The sequence below is a fragment of the Onychostruthus taczanowskii genome, unplaced genomic scaffold, assembly GCF_017590055.1.
Source record: "Onychostruthus taczanowskii isolate IOZ18803 unplaced genomic scaffold, ASM1759005v1 scaffold6, whole genome shotgun sequence".
NCBI classification, from domain to species: domain Eukaryota; kingdom Metazoa; phylum Chordata; class Aves; order Passeriformes; family Passeridae; genus Onychostruthus; species Onychostruthus taczanowskii.
In genome coordinates this window covers 3,656,254-3,670,894 of record NW_024503679.1, presented here as the reverse complement: position 1 = coordinate 3,670,894, position 14,641 = coordinate 3,656,254, and the positions used below count along the sequence as shown (strand labels likewise).

At 38.5% G+C, this 14,641-nt stretch overlaps 1 protein-coding gene across 2 annotated transcripts in view; it reads right to left on the bottom strand.

The window, feature by feature from the left end:
• APBA2 (amyloid beta precursor protein binding family A member 2) overlaps nucleotides 1-14,641 on the bottom strand; it is an 84,739-nt gene that overhangs the window by 35,324 nt on the left and 34,774 nt on the right. The gene's annotated exons all lie outside the window — the stretch shown is intronic.

The following is a 14,641-nucleotide window of genomic DNA, read 5'->3' as shown; positions in this document are numbered from 1 at the left end:
CCATGAAATCAAAGTAATAAGCTGCATTCTGAAAGGAACAGATAAAGAGAGGGTTCTACATTTGTGCTAAATGTATGCTAGTGTAGGCTCTCTTCTGTCAATTTGACAGAGAATTAATCCTGAACCTTGAAATTAGTTTTCAATTTCTCTTTCTTGCCAGGAAGGGGTCATGCTTTGATCGCTATGCGGTAAACGGGACCTCTTTTGAATTTTCAGCTTAGGCATTTCTTTAACGTGTACTGAAAGCAAACATTTAGAATCTGACCTGCTCTTACCAAAACTAAAGGAAACTAATTCTACTAACTTGGCAGTCACATAATACACTGAAAGATAATGTATTAAAAGTGTTATTTTTTTTAAAAGCACTTGCTGGTCTATTAGCCCTTTCTAGCTGGATGCCATGAAGTATCTCCCATTGTTAAATCAAATATTGCTTTTAGAATAGATTATTTCAGTTGGAAGGGATCTACCACAATCACCCAGTGCTGACCAAGTTAATGCATGCTTTAAGGCCCTCATCCAAATGCCTCTTAAAATGCAGACAGGCTTGGGCATTGACTGCCCCTGGAAGCCTGTTCCAACATCTGACCATGCTCTTGGTAAAGAAATGCTTCCTGAATGCAGACCGTCATGATACAGCTTTGAACCATTCCCAAGCATTCTATCACTGGATACCTTTGCTGGGGAGAAGTTCAGCACCTCCCTGCCCATTTCCCCTCTGGAGGATGCTGTAGAGGACAATGAGGTCACCTCAGCCTCCTTTCTACAAACCAGACAAGCCCAAAGTCCTTTGCCATGCCTCCAAGGGACACCTCCTTCCAGCCCTTTCACCAGCTCTGCTGCCTTTCTGTGCACACGTAAAAGGACCTTCACATCTTTCTTAAATTATGGGGTCCAGAAGTGCACACAGCGTCCAGCTGAGGCTGCATCAGTGCTCAGGACAGTCCTGTGCAGCAGGACAGTCCTCTCTTCTGACCAGCTGGTCAGTGTTTGACAGAGCCCAGGATGTGCTTTGCTCTCTGGGCTGCCAGAGCACTTTGCTGAGTCCTGAACTGCTGTCAGCCAGCACCCCAGAGCAGAACCTGGCATTCAGACTTGTTCAACTAATCATGGCCCAGTGCTCCAGTCTATCCAGATCCCTCTGTTTCTTCAGTGTCTAATCTATATTCCAGGTAAAACACACATTTACAGTAAAAGCTCACTAATTCTAAATAATCAGGGCTTATATGAACTATATAAAAATAGTTAAAGAAAATAGCTAATTCTAGACAGGCTTGACAAGTGTGGTGTGCTGCATGATTTGGAAGGGGGAAATAATCTACTTTCAGTATTTTGTGTTTCTCTGGATTTCATTGTTGCATCCTTGTGATAAACTTGACCTGTGCAGTTACTTCATTGGCATGAAGGGAGCTCAGGCTCCTCACCAGCACCACACAACTGCAAGAACATTTTGATTTAACCAGTTTCCCAAGGCTTGAGCAATAAAACTGCTGGAGCTAGAGGATTAGAGGAGCTATATAGGGAGTAATTTCTTAGGCATTATTAACTTAGAAAATAAATCCTGTCACTGTAACTTAGAACCTTATAGATATTCCTGTAGAACTTCTGATACCACAAGAAAAATCCCAATCCTTAGTTTGTGACAAATCCAGGAATCTGATGTATCTATGAATTATGGCAAAGATGGCAAATCTATCCCAGAAACGTGGGTTCTGGATTCTGAGATACAAAGCAGAGATGTTAGTCACAGGAGGAGGTATGAATGTAACCTGGCATATGGAGCCCTTTTTGGTTATTGTTACCTTGCAGAATTAATTGTGCCAGAATAAAGCTTTAAAGTAAATAGTGTATCTGAAGTATTAAAGGAGAAGAGAAGTCCAGAGAAGGCAAAACTTTCTCAGTGATTACTTGCCCTTCCTCACTATTGGAGGAACTAACAGACTTGCAAGATTTTCTCAAGGCAATATGTATGTCCACTATCCCTTTAATAATAATGATATTTCTTACTTTGGAGTCAGTTATAAGAAATTCACAACACCAAGCCATCCATCCAGTAGGGTTAGTCAGAGTCTAATTTAGTCTAAGTCTGATTTAGTCAGCTCTTACTGCAAACTAAGGATGTTTCTCTACTGTGACTGCAGAATAAACAAAATTTATTGGATTAAAATAGTAATCTAAGTAGTAATAGTAATCTAAATAGTAATCTAAGTCACAACACTGCAATGCTCTGTACAGGCTGCAATAAACTGCCCACAAGCAAGACAAATTGCTTGTATGACTGTTTCAGGCATGAGTACACTACACAGGCATGTCTAAAATGAGTTAAGATGGAGTGCTATAATAATTTTGAATGGCACTGCAAGAAAACTACAGAGATCTCATCTGGTTTAAACATTTTTTTTTGTTCAAGAACAGAACAAATCAAGTGCCTCTTATTGAAAAGAAAAGTTCTCATCTGCAATGGCCTTAACCTTCTAGTGGAAATATTATCCATATTAAATAATACTTAAATATTTACAGTGCAGTTGACCCTGTACATAAGTCACAACAGTGTAGCTGAAGATACAGAAACACAGAGCCTGTAACAAACACAGTGCAGTTGACCCTGTACATAAGTCACAACAGTGTAGCTGAAGAAACACAGAGCCTGTAACAAACAGTTTGAAACCCGTGACTCAGATTTTCCTAAAGCATATGGATATGAGAACCCTTTTTTTAGCCAGTATAATGGAGTTTTTCCACCCACATCTAAGGCTTTTCATTTGGTATCCAGGCCCTAAAACTGCCATAAGTGTCATCTCTGCAGTGATAGCCCTTTATAAATTCCAGTGGTGAATGCTGAAAGATGCTGCTTACCTGCAGGAAAACCCAGTGCATTGTAGATGTTCTAGAACACATTGCAGGAAGCCACCTGAATGTGATTTGAGAGCCAAAAGGCAGGGCAGGAGCCTGGGGAGGGAGGGGTGGCTGATGAGTGGAGCTCCATCAGCTGTGGGGAATTGCCAGGGAGAGCTCTCAGCTGGGCACTGCAGTCCTGCCCCACAGGGGCCTGGTAATGTGCAGCATCTGCACTGTGTGGGAAGGACTTAAAAAATTGTGGCAGACTGGAAATTTTTTAGAGCATAGGTGGTAAAAAATAGAGAAAATAATTCCTTGTAAGCGTGTCTGGCACTAGTAAGAAATAGAGAAAATAATTCATCTCAAGCATGTCTAGCACTGATATACTGGGACATGGAAAATGGGTCTTCACTTAATTCAGTCTGAGTGATGATTGAGGACAGTGCTTTACCCCTGCATGCTGGAACTGAGGCAAAATAAGCTGGATTTTTGGTGAGAGGCAATGCTGATCTTAATGCTATGGAAACTGAAGTTACAAAGCAATTTCTGTACAATAATTACAATTCTACTTGGCCTCCTTTGCAATCTTCTCAGGCACTACTCTTAAGGTGACAAAGTACTGAAATAAAAAGGCAGAATTTATTATTTTCAGCCCATGAATTGCAGACTGAATGTGCACTGATTACAGCATCTTCAAGTACAAAATGTAACTTTTCCAACTGTACCAACACATCAGAATTACTGAGCTGAGTTTTCAAACACCAGTTGAGAACTGCTCTTCATGGAGCTGCACATACATTGCTGTCAAGGAAACACACAGCTGTATTTTAACTCAAATATTAGAACAGCCAGGGCAGCCTAATTTTCTTCCCCTGTATCAAAATATCTCTCAAGCTTCCTAGCAAAATGCTTTAAACACAGATTAGGTCTAGCATAACCTGAATATTTTAAGCTGTTTCATGTCAAACAGCAACATTCCTTAGGGCCACAGGTCTGAACTCTTCTGTCTTCTCACCTACAGAGACATTAATCTTCCAGATTTTAAATATACAAAACCAGAATTTAGAGGGTTTTTTTTTTTAGAAATGCAACAGATACCAAATTTTTACCATGTGTTCTGCCACTCAGACTACTGCACAAAGTCTTCTGAGTCCCTGATTGCATGGATTAGTACTTTAGCTAATATTCACATCAGTTACTGTAACCTTCTAACATCATAGGTACCTTGAAAAAATTAGGAATTGGAGAAAATACTGGACTTCTGTGTTACATTACTCAGTGTTGAAGAGAGGAGTAACAATTTGCTGGATTCAGAGGCATTTTATCAATAAAGGCTCCAGTTGAGCTTACAGATCTGCTGTAGGCAGATTCTCTGCTTGGTGTAAGACTCCCTCCTACTTCTTGTATCTCACCTCCCTCCTTGGTAGCAGGGAGTTAGGTCAAACTTCTGCATCACACCAAGCACATTTTTCCATTTCTGGCTGCAGTTGGGATGAAGCGTTCCTGGGAAAATGGATCAGTGCTGGATCCCTGTTTACCTTCCTTGGGATTCAGTAATTTTATCTTGCTGAGACAATCAAACCCTGATTTCTGTGGTACAGTGCATCACTAATCTCCATCAGTGTTGTCAGTGAATAAGGGACCAGTTACACAGGGTTCTCAGTAAAAATGCATTTCTTTCAATAATGGTTTTACTTTATTTTTCTTAATTTTCCCTGGCTCAGCTCAATGTTGAAAGGAAAATCAATCTCCAGGAAACACATGCTGCATTTCCATGTGAGAGTAAAAAGGAGTATGCATAGGGGAACCAATTTCTTTTGCTCCCAGAAACAGGACTACTGGGTTACAGCTGGAATTTATTCTAATCAGTGCTCATTATGCTCATTAGCTTTCTCCTGAGTTTGCTGCACCTAATCTGAGACAGCTGTAGGGGGGGGCGTTTATCAACCTTAACACTTCTACGTGTTTTCACCTGTGTGAAAACAGAAAGATATCTTTGCTGTCTTCCCAGTAAAAGAGGCCAATTAAATTATCTTTAAAAATGGGAAATGGTACACAATTATAAACACGGTGAAATACCCAGTGTCATACTCCTGGCAGTAGTTAAAGAACTACATTGCATCTATACTTAATTCACAAACTGAATAGCATTTTAGTGGGAGCAAACAAGTTATTTACATTCAACATGCACAGTGGTCTGGGTTCTTTTGGCAACTAATATACTTTTTGCATGCTTATTTATAGCCAAATGATTTTTGAGCTCTGCTGTTCCAACTTACAGGTGAACCTAAGAATTTTACTGGTCTGAATTTGATACATTCACTTTTTTTTACAAGGTCTCTTTCCTATGCCTTCTTCTCCCCAGGTTTGTTTTTCCATCTACTCCTCAGTTTTTCTCCCACGCTTTAGATATCTGCACCCTTTGTGAGTTTTGACAAAATTGATGCTCTAGTTTTGCTTGCCTGGAATTGTTCAATACCTCCTATTTTCTGCAGATATCCTCTGCAATCTCACTGCTATTAAACTGGTTCTTCTCTTTATAAGTCATGTTCAGAAGTAAGTTATAAGCACTGCCACACAATTTACTGCCAGGCGAGATCATAGCACATACAGCCCACAGCTCTGCTTCTCTCTGCTGAGCTGTGCTGTGGATGCACTGCTGACTGAAGCTATCCATATGTTAGCCCTATACATTCATCATCCAGAAATGCTGCAAAAAAGAAAAAACAACACCCAACCCTCTTAACACAGACATATGTTTAGATCTGCTACATTCATCTACTTACTCAGTACATCTGTAACTGAGATAACAGTATTTTTCAACAGAACTGCATCAGAAAATTCATGATTGCAGGGCTTTATGCTAATTATACCACTCTCTTCTCCAATAAAGATAAGTTAAAGTGGAAAAGAATCTAACTTCAATACATCCAAAACAATTTTTAATATTAAACTAATAGTATTTCTCAGTAGGCTTTCATTACAGAAGACTTAATAGGCTCCCATCTGTTAAGTTGGTCCAGAGGAATTATGACTGATCCTAGACTGGGAACTGGAATTTTTAATAAGCTGATAACAGAACATGAGCCTGCTGTGAGTGTGTCAGATTCTATAGTATTTTGATTTCCCAAGGCCAAACTGCATTAACTTCATTTTTCAGTGGTGCTGACTCTCCAGACCATGAGAATTGATTATGCAGAGCTCCAGAAGCAGAGAGCAGGGTGACTGCCAGCCCCTCGAAAAGCAGGTGGAGCTGGATCCCAGCTCTCACAGGAGCCCTAATCCGGCAGTGTCAGTGACAGCAGACTGAGCGTGTGACATGGGATTTTGGAAGGAGCACAGTCTCTAACAAAGGGAAAGGAGGGGACATGGCACAGGAGGAAGGGGCATGCTGGTCCCCCTTGCACAGAGTGAGCCTGGGTAACACTGACCTCCCAGTGCTAGGGATGGAAAGAGTCTCCAACAGTGAGGACTACCACATGATTAAATTAGGGTCATGTTGTGACATTCCCAGTGCCATTTCAGTGTTGCTGAAGTTGTCTCACTCAGGCTGGCACAGCCTGCCATAGGACTTATTAGCCTGGCCTGTTAAAAATGTCTATTCTTTTCCTCTGAGGCTTTTGAATTTAAAACAAAAACACTCTATAAAACACCAATGCATTGTTTCAGGGGAAAAGGCCTAGGATAGAAACTTCTGCTGTTAGGACATAATCAAATCAGTCCTTTTATGTGCAGGCTGTTAGATCTGCATGGCAGTAAATACCTACAAACACAGTCCTATGCATGCATGTCTTCCTCAGTGCAAGCTCAGCACTCAGCAAGTTATCTTCACAGTTTAGTCAGACAAAATAGAAGCAAGGACAGCATTGCAGCTTCGGGCCCAAAAAGTGTAAACAACAGCAAATTGAGGAGAGCAAACTGAGAGGATGGGACTTCATAACCTGAAGCTGTAATTGGACAATTAACCCCAATATGTAAATGGACCAAAACTTACAGAAATGTGAAAACTCATGACTCAGAGTCCATCTTGGGTATAGCCACAGCCAGTTCTTGTACTGCCCAAGGTGTATCCTTTAAAGGCCTTTTAATAAATCCCTACTTTTTCCTTTAACATTGGCTGGCCTCTGTTCCAGGCAGTCTCTTCAGGTATCAATACCACCTGCCTCTGATTTTTTTAAAGGCACGGTTGGTGTAGGCCAGGAGGAAAAACAGCTAAAGACAATTCTAGATTTGGTGCTACTGTTTCATAGCTTCAATTAATCATCTAAATTTTATTTTAATATGCTTAACATAATTGAAATAGAGACTTAGAAAACAGCAGGAGATTTGCATGGAATGCAGAGCAAGAATGATTCTTAAAGAAGTGAGGGAAATGTGTGGGGGAAGTGAAAACAAGTGGCATCTAAAAATAGATGGCATTAAAATACATGCCTTTGCAGTTATCTCAAGAGTAGCCACTAGGGTCTTCCTGTGTAGCTAAAACCAAAAAAAATTCTCTTATTCTCTGCTTCCTCTAATGTGTCTACTGTGAACATGAGGTAGTCATGAAAAAAATCACTGAATAGGCAAACAAAGAAAATATTATGTTCATTATTAATCATTATGCTGATTTTATTAGTTTAACAACTGACAGCAGACTGAGAAATTAAAGTTGTGAGATAACAAATGCTCATTTCTGTTTGTCAGGATTGTTTCATTTGCAGTTTTGCCGAAATTCTGCCTAAAGCTGCAATGGCTGCAGTGAATTAGATACTGTAAATACACATCCCTGTATCCACAGGTAATGCTCCTAAAATGGAGCAGCCTGTCCTGAGCTACCACTGAGCTATAACAAAATGTTGTCAGTGTGCAGGGTGCATTCTCAGGAAAATATGAACTGTGAATGCTCTGAAGACAGGAACAGCATCTAGCCAGCCATACCTAATGCACCTCTCCTCACCCTGAAACCACCAGCAAACGAGAGATGGTGTGCAATGGGGTATCTGTTAAACCACATCAACATGAACAAGTACCTTTGAGATGTTTGATTACCTCACCTGAGAGTGAGATCTTTGCAATTACTTTTCTGTGGGCTTGAAAATCTTCCTTTTTGTGCTAGTCATCAGGTGATACCAAGGGATTTTTGAGATGATTTAACTGTTTTTCCTATTTTTAAAAGATTTTACATTCTGAATTATGTTCTTGCATATCTTTTCATGGTATATAGTGTTTTTTTCTGTTTGGTTTAATCTAATAAGCTCGTAAAAGTCAATAATTATCCTATTTTTAAAAGATTTTACATTCTGAATTATGTTCTTGCATATCTTTTCATGATATATAGTGTTTTTTTCTGTTTGGTTTAATCAATAATTACCTTGTAAAAGTCATTCTAAAAATGCTCTATAACTGTCACCCACCAATAGAAATTAAAAGTAGAACAAAGAAATGCTAAAGACAGTGGCACTATGGCACTGCAGAGATGGTATTCTTCAGCATATATCCCAGCTCAGTGTAGCTTTTATAGTTAAAAAGACTAGCTATTTCCTGCAGCAGAAGTAAAAATGTGTAATCACATATTTAATTATCATGTATTGTTGATGTGGCTTAATCATCCTTTAGGGTTTCATTTCCCTGCTCAAAGAGTGATACTAAACCTGTGGTGCTGCATCCATACAGATGTGAGAGTTAGGACAAATATCAGTTTTGCAGTGCTAAGCCTGCTATAGAAAAAAGATACCAAAACCAGAACCTTATTTTAAGGCCTCTTAAACAGGGGGAAGCACAGAAGCAGAATATTTGTATTCAACAGAATAAGATGAGAGACCAAAATTAAGGCAATTAAATTTTTTGGCTTATTCTTGTGACTGCTTTGCTTCAGGAGATCAGTTTCAAATAATGAAAAAGTATCCCCCAAGCACACAAAGTTCCAGTGATAGCTATGCAGAGGCATCAACTTTGAATTTTATTCCATAATAAATACAAATTTTAGTATCTTCTTATGATTATTGTATATCCTAATTTACTGATAATAAGGGAAAAGTGTAGGATGTATAGGAATAAGGGAAAGAGATACAGGAGTAAGGAAAAAATATCATATATTTTAACATTATCATGCATAAAGAATATGTGCCATTCAATTAAAACACATTCAGCCACTCTGAGACCATCTGCAATCCATCCAGAGCTCTGGTAGAATTTTCAGTCTGTCTTAGAATGGATTATACCAAGTTTTCCAATGCTTTGCAGAGTAAGTTTCTGCTGCCTATGGAGGCTACTCTCAAGTCTGGTGATCTTTCTCTCTCTTGCTAATTTGTATGCTTCTTGTCATCTTGCAGTTTCCTGGGTAAGACTTTTATCTCAATAACAAGGCTGGTTTCTGTACTGACTTGGACTAGACGATAACAGATGCCCCTAAGCATAACATGAGGCAGTGCTGGTGTGACAGTGGGGAGCCATGTGGCTGGAATTCAGCAATGGAGCAGACACTGAAGCTGGGGCAGCTGTGTGAAACCTCCTGAGGTCACAATTGTACATATCCATATTAGCAGAACCTGGCCTTGCACAGCTGACATGCAAAACCATCAGCTAATGCATGTTCTCCAAGACTAGCACAGCATTTTTCTGGTCAAAATGTTGATAAAAACCAGCCAACTGAAATAAATTTCCTTCTTATGTCTGTTTACTTGTATACTTTGGAAAAGATTGTTCACTGGAAAACCACTAAAGAAAACCTTATGCATTTGGCCCCTGATGTCAATTTAAATACTGCTTTAGGAATAAAACTGATTCCACCTAAAATGCCAATATATGGAATTATTCCTTTTTGTCCACAATAATTCAGTGTTTTGAAATGGATTGAACAATGACCGTAAAGTGTATTGTGCGCTCAGAAATGTTGTATAAGGGTCAGACAAAATCTACTTTTTTGGACTATGGGAAAAATAATATCTGCCATGGCAAATTTCTAGAAGAGTCTTTTAAGCCATCTAATCTATACAGTGATGGGTGACTTGGGGATGTAAGTGAAAGGTGAGGCAGGATTTGGGGAGTTCCTCTAAGGTGAGGGATCAGTACTTTTGACAAGGTATGTGAATTGCAATTTTCAATGCAATTAGATGAAAACATGAAACTACAATAAAAAGCAGGAAGAAATATAATATTTCTTGGTTCCTTGAGATTCTCTTCCACAAGACTACAAGTGTAAGCTGTAAATGTGACCATTTCCCTTCAGCAGAAGAGCCCCTGTGGCTGTGGTGCAGCCACACTGACTGCTGTGAGCCTGGCAATCCCTGGCACTCAGTTCCAGCCTCCTGCACACACTGATCAGCTGCACCTGAGATTACTGCTGGCTACAAGAAAAACAGGTTTTATTGAACCTGACATGCAGTTAGAAGGGAAAGGAAATTGGTTAAATTTAAGCTGTTTGAGCAAGCTTTGCACTCTGTAGCTATCACACAGCTATAAAAGGACCCAATGGGTGTTGGCTAAATAGGTTTTCACACATGCAAGAATAATTTTAGCTCGTCACGAATTTGAAACTTTTAATTTTTGGAACTGTGTGTCAGACACACACACTCCCACTTGCTGCAGAGAGAAGTAAGGCATCTCTAACAGGTCATGCATGTTACACAACAAATACACAAGCAAGTATCTCTCTTATAGACATTTACATAAGAGATACATTAATATCTACATAGATATAATTAGTAAATCTGTAACTTCATCTCCTTCAGTTCCTTCTCCCACTAGAAAAAAAAAAACTTAGGGATCTCTCTAGAAAAGTTATGGTGCTATTCTAACATTATAATAACTTGGAGAGATGAGTTAGCTTATCAAAGAATATTTGAAAAATACCAAGACAGTTGGGACAGTACTTAAAAAATGTGATCTTGCCATTTAAGCATCATCATTTAAGTAGTTTGAGGATTTATATAATGGGGTAAATTTATCCATTAACAATATCAGATAACCATAAGGCAGAGTTATTTAATTCAACATCACCATTAGATGAAAATACAACCACAATGAAAATGCTGCATTTTGGTCACATCCAGTTCCACCTGAAATACAGCAACCGTATATATTCCTGTTATTCGTGCCTTAGAAATCAGTTTTTTCTTGACAATTTTCAGAAAGCTGTGGCTGTTTAAGAATTAGCTCTTCAGGGTGGATGCAAATATCCCAAAAGCATTTGTGTCAACCCTTTTTATCATCTTTTTATCTTTTAAAAGCCAGGCATGTGGCTTTTAAGATCTGTCACTTGTTGCAGATGTATTTCCACACACACAAGGAAACGGAACAGACTTGGTGCACCTGAACTCCACAAAACATTACTCTCACCAATACAGCTCTATTCCACTCCCTTTATTCTTTGTTGTGCTTTCACAGAAATGCTGCCAACTCTCATCCTGGCTCAATTTAATTCACAGAGAGGCTGCTTTGTTATTTTAATAGTATAGAGTTATGGTTGTAATACATTTTTAACTGTTTTGCTTTTACTGCCATCAAGATCCTTCATTGGAATAAAATGCCCTCAGCAAAGTCCATATTTCAGAGTATCCCTTCATGCAAAGAGGTGATATTATAGCAAAGTAAAACATAATAGCTCTGGAAAAAAGGGGACATTTTAGAATATTTTTTTTTCCTTTTTCTGTTCAGAAAGAAAAAAAATTCTTAAACTTGATACTTACTTAAAAATACATAGTGTACAAGCAATTAATGTTTCAAAAGTTACTTATTAGTATTTAGTACTTCAGTTTACCATTTACCAAGAAAAGAGCCTTTGATTTTTTTTTTTTTCTTTATGTATCTGGTCAAATTTTTAACACAATAAAACTGGAAATGCTTACCACATGCAATTAATTAATCATTGTGAAATTATTTCATATATGTGCTTTTCCAGCCTTGTGAGGAAAAAATAAAAAAGATGACTTTCCTTCATTAAATACTGATTTCAGGTTAGGTAGAAGTAAATCATGCATACCACTTGAATAATAATGCAGAAGGGAATAGTGAAGAATAGGTTACCTTATTCAACAAAACATTTCAAACTGTAGCATTTAAGGCAAACATTTTCAGCCCTGCTCCAAGAGCATCCATTCAGTGGATGTAAGAGGGTGGTTGGAATACTGAGACTGGCAGTTTAGAAGAGCTGTGGAGGGAGGTCACTGGAAAGACCTCGTTTGTAGAAGAAAATGGAGATGCTTCACTTCACCATAACTCAGGGTTTAAGTGCTGGGTTACGGGTTCACACCCAACCATTTGCACTCAAATGTTACAGCTTCTTGATTCTGAGTGTGTAATAACTCCTCAAAAAGGTTTCTCTGTATCACTATTGACCTTGAAGTCCTATGAATGGTTTCACGGACTCACTTAACCATAGGGAAAAGAAATTTCTTTAAAATGTTACAGGAAAAGGACTGACAGCATTATTTTAATGAGTCAAACCTCACCCAAAATTACATTTTTCAGGCATTGACAAGTGACACATTCCTCATTAATTAGTATAAGAGGATTAGGTTGCATTTTTCTCCTTAATAGAACATTGTCCTTTTTAAACTCATACAAATACTTGCATGTTGGCAGATTTAGTAAATAAGTAAAAAAATCTTTTGAAAGAATAAAACAAGGGTAAAGACTATTGTGTTAGTTCTTTTCAAGATAAAATAGTTTGCCTTTGTTCAGCAGAATTAGCAAATTACAGGGTTAATTTTTGAGACCTTTTACAAAATAAAGATTTAACAAGAGTAGTAGATAATGCAGATAATCAGATACTTTAACTGTGAATTATATTGTGGGATTTTGCATTTTCCACATTTGAAAAAATATCTGTAGCTTGCAGCTGGTTGTGTTTCAGGCACACTGCTCCTGAGTAGATGATCACCTCATTTGAAAAGCAAGATTAGAAAGATTTTTTCCTTTCAGTTTCTAAGGCACAAATTGCACATCAGTAAAATCCTCTGTGATTTATAAAAACTGGGTAGAAGATAAAGACTCTGTCAATCACTGCAGCAGATCCTCAGGATGGCTTGAAGCCTTACACCCACCAGCTTTGATTTGTATATATATACCTTATGGAAATGAGACCTTTCCTTTTAAATAAGTATTTTGAATGCAAAGTTATTTAAGTGTGCTCTGAATGACACAGTTACAGCTTAGCAGGTTTACATGTAAATAATCAGTGAAAACAAAGCACTGAGCACAATGCCTTAAACTCCTGCTTGGTATTAGAGACACAGTGACCTGACAGGAGAAGGCTGTGCTCGACGCCATGTGAGCAGAGAAGGATGTGCTCTGAACTAAGTCTGCAATTTAAATGGGTATTGACAAATGGATTATTGGTCCTTCCTGTTGTCTGCTGTTCCCTATGGCTGTGGGGACTAGGACATGCTGCATACAGCAAAAACAAATGATGCTTTGGCATCTGTACTTGAATTGATTTTCACTAAGTCACTACAGATCCAGCAGGCCACCTCTAAGGCCAATATTAAATCACAGCCCACACTCATTGCTTTCAAGCCTGCCCAAGAAGCAGCATGCACAGGCACACTGGTGGATCTGGCAGAACTAAGCCTTCTATCTGCAGGGCACAGCTGACCTGAAAGGCTGATTCAGATGCTGGACAGCAAAGAAGGTGCAGAATCATTTAGCTTTGAGCATGGGAGCAGCTCAGCAGTGTATAAAACCCATATCCCTGTAATATGGAGCCACATGTCTGATTTCATAAATGCATATTTACCACCCACTGAGGACCCAGACTAAAGTACTTGAACTATGTGAACTGCTCCTTTATTTCCTGGTTCCCAAATAGCTCTTTAGCCACAAACACCTTCTTTCTTTTAGGTTAGTAAATAACATCTAAAAATGCAAACCAGACTTGACCCTAAGGGAGGCAGTCTACTTGATGAGCAACACCTGGCTTCAAATGTCTCTTGGGTAAAACAGAATAAATTCACATCTTTCTTCTGTACAAGAAGTCTCATTTACTTCTGAGGCTCACTTAAAGTCTTTTAAAAGTGAAGAATTTGATAGCAGTGCCTCTTTCCTCAGGGAAAAGCAAAAGTCCTAGGCAACACACATTCAAAAATACTCCTGACCTCATAGAAACAGGTAGACAGTTCTGGGGAAGTCTCATTAGCTATTACTCTGTTCTTATCTTCCTAAAACATCAGCTTTTGCCCACTCTGGAAGATGGGATACTGGGCCTGATGGCTGTTTGTCCTCTAAGCCAGCAAAGCATGTCACCTAACCCAAATTCTGCCAGTGAATAGCTCCAAGATAGTTCCTACCCTTTCAGGTACAAGTTCATACATGTGGAGGCAGGTATTAATTCTAACTCTCTATTTTTATTCACAAAAATTCAGGAATTATTACTAGGACTCTATTTAATAATAAGAATTTATATAAATTTGAATTTTAATTGATATGAAATCAAATTTCACATGTACCAGTTTTCTAAACATTTAGGTCAAAAGTCACCTTTTTAATCAACACTAGAGACAGTCTATTCTCTTATCTGCAGAGATAGGCAATTTAGACTAAAGAGAATTTTGCCCACAGAAGATAGTTAATTATCACTTGAAATATTTGTTAAAATTAAAAAAAGGCAAATACAAAAACTTTCACTGCTGTCATTAGGGCATACCAGACAAACTCACTGCACAAAATCACCTCAATCTATTAGGAGGTCAAGTTATTGGGATGAAAATTAGTAAAGACAAAATTCTTAACCTGAGGCACTTCTGGGCAAAGAAGTGTTCCACAAAACTCTGATATCTCTAAAGAGATGTGTAATAGGTGTTTAGAGAGTCAAATTACTGAAAGC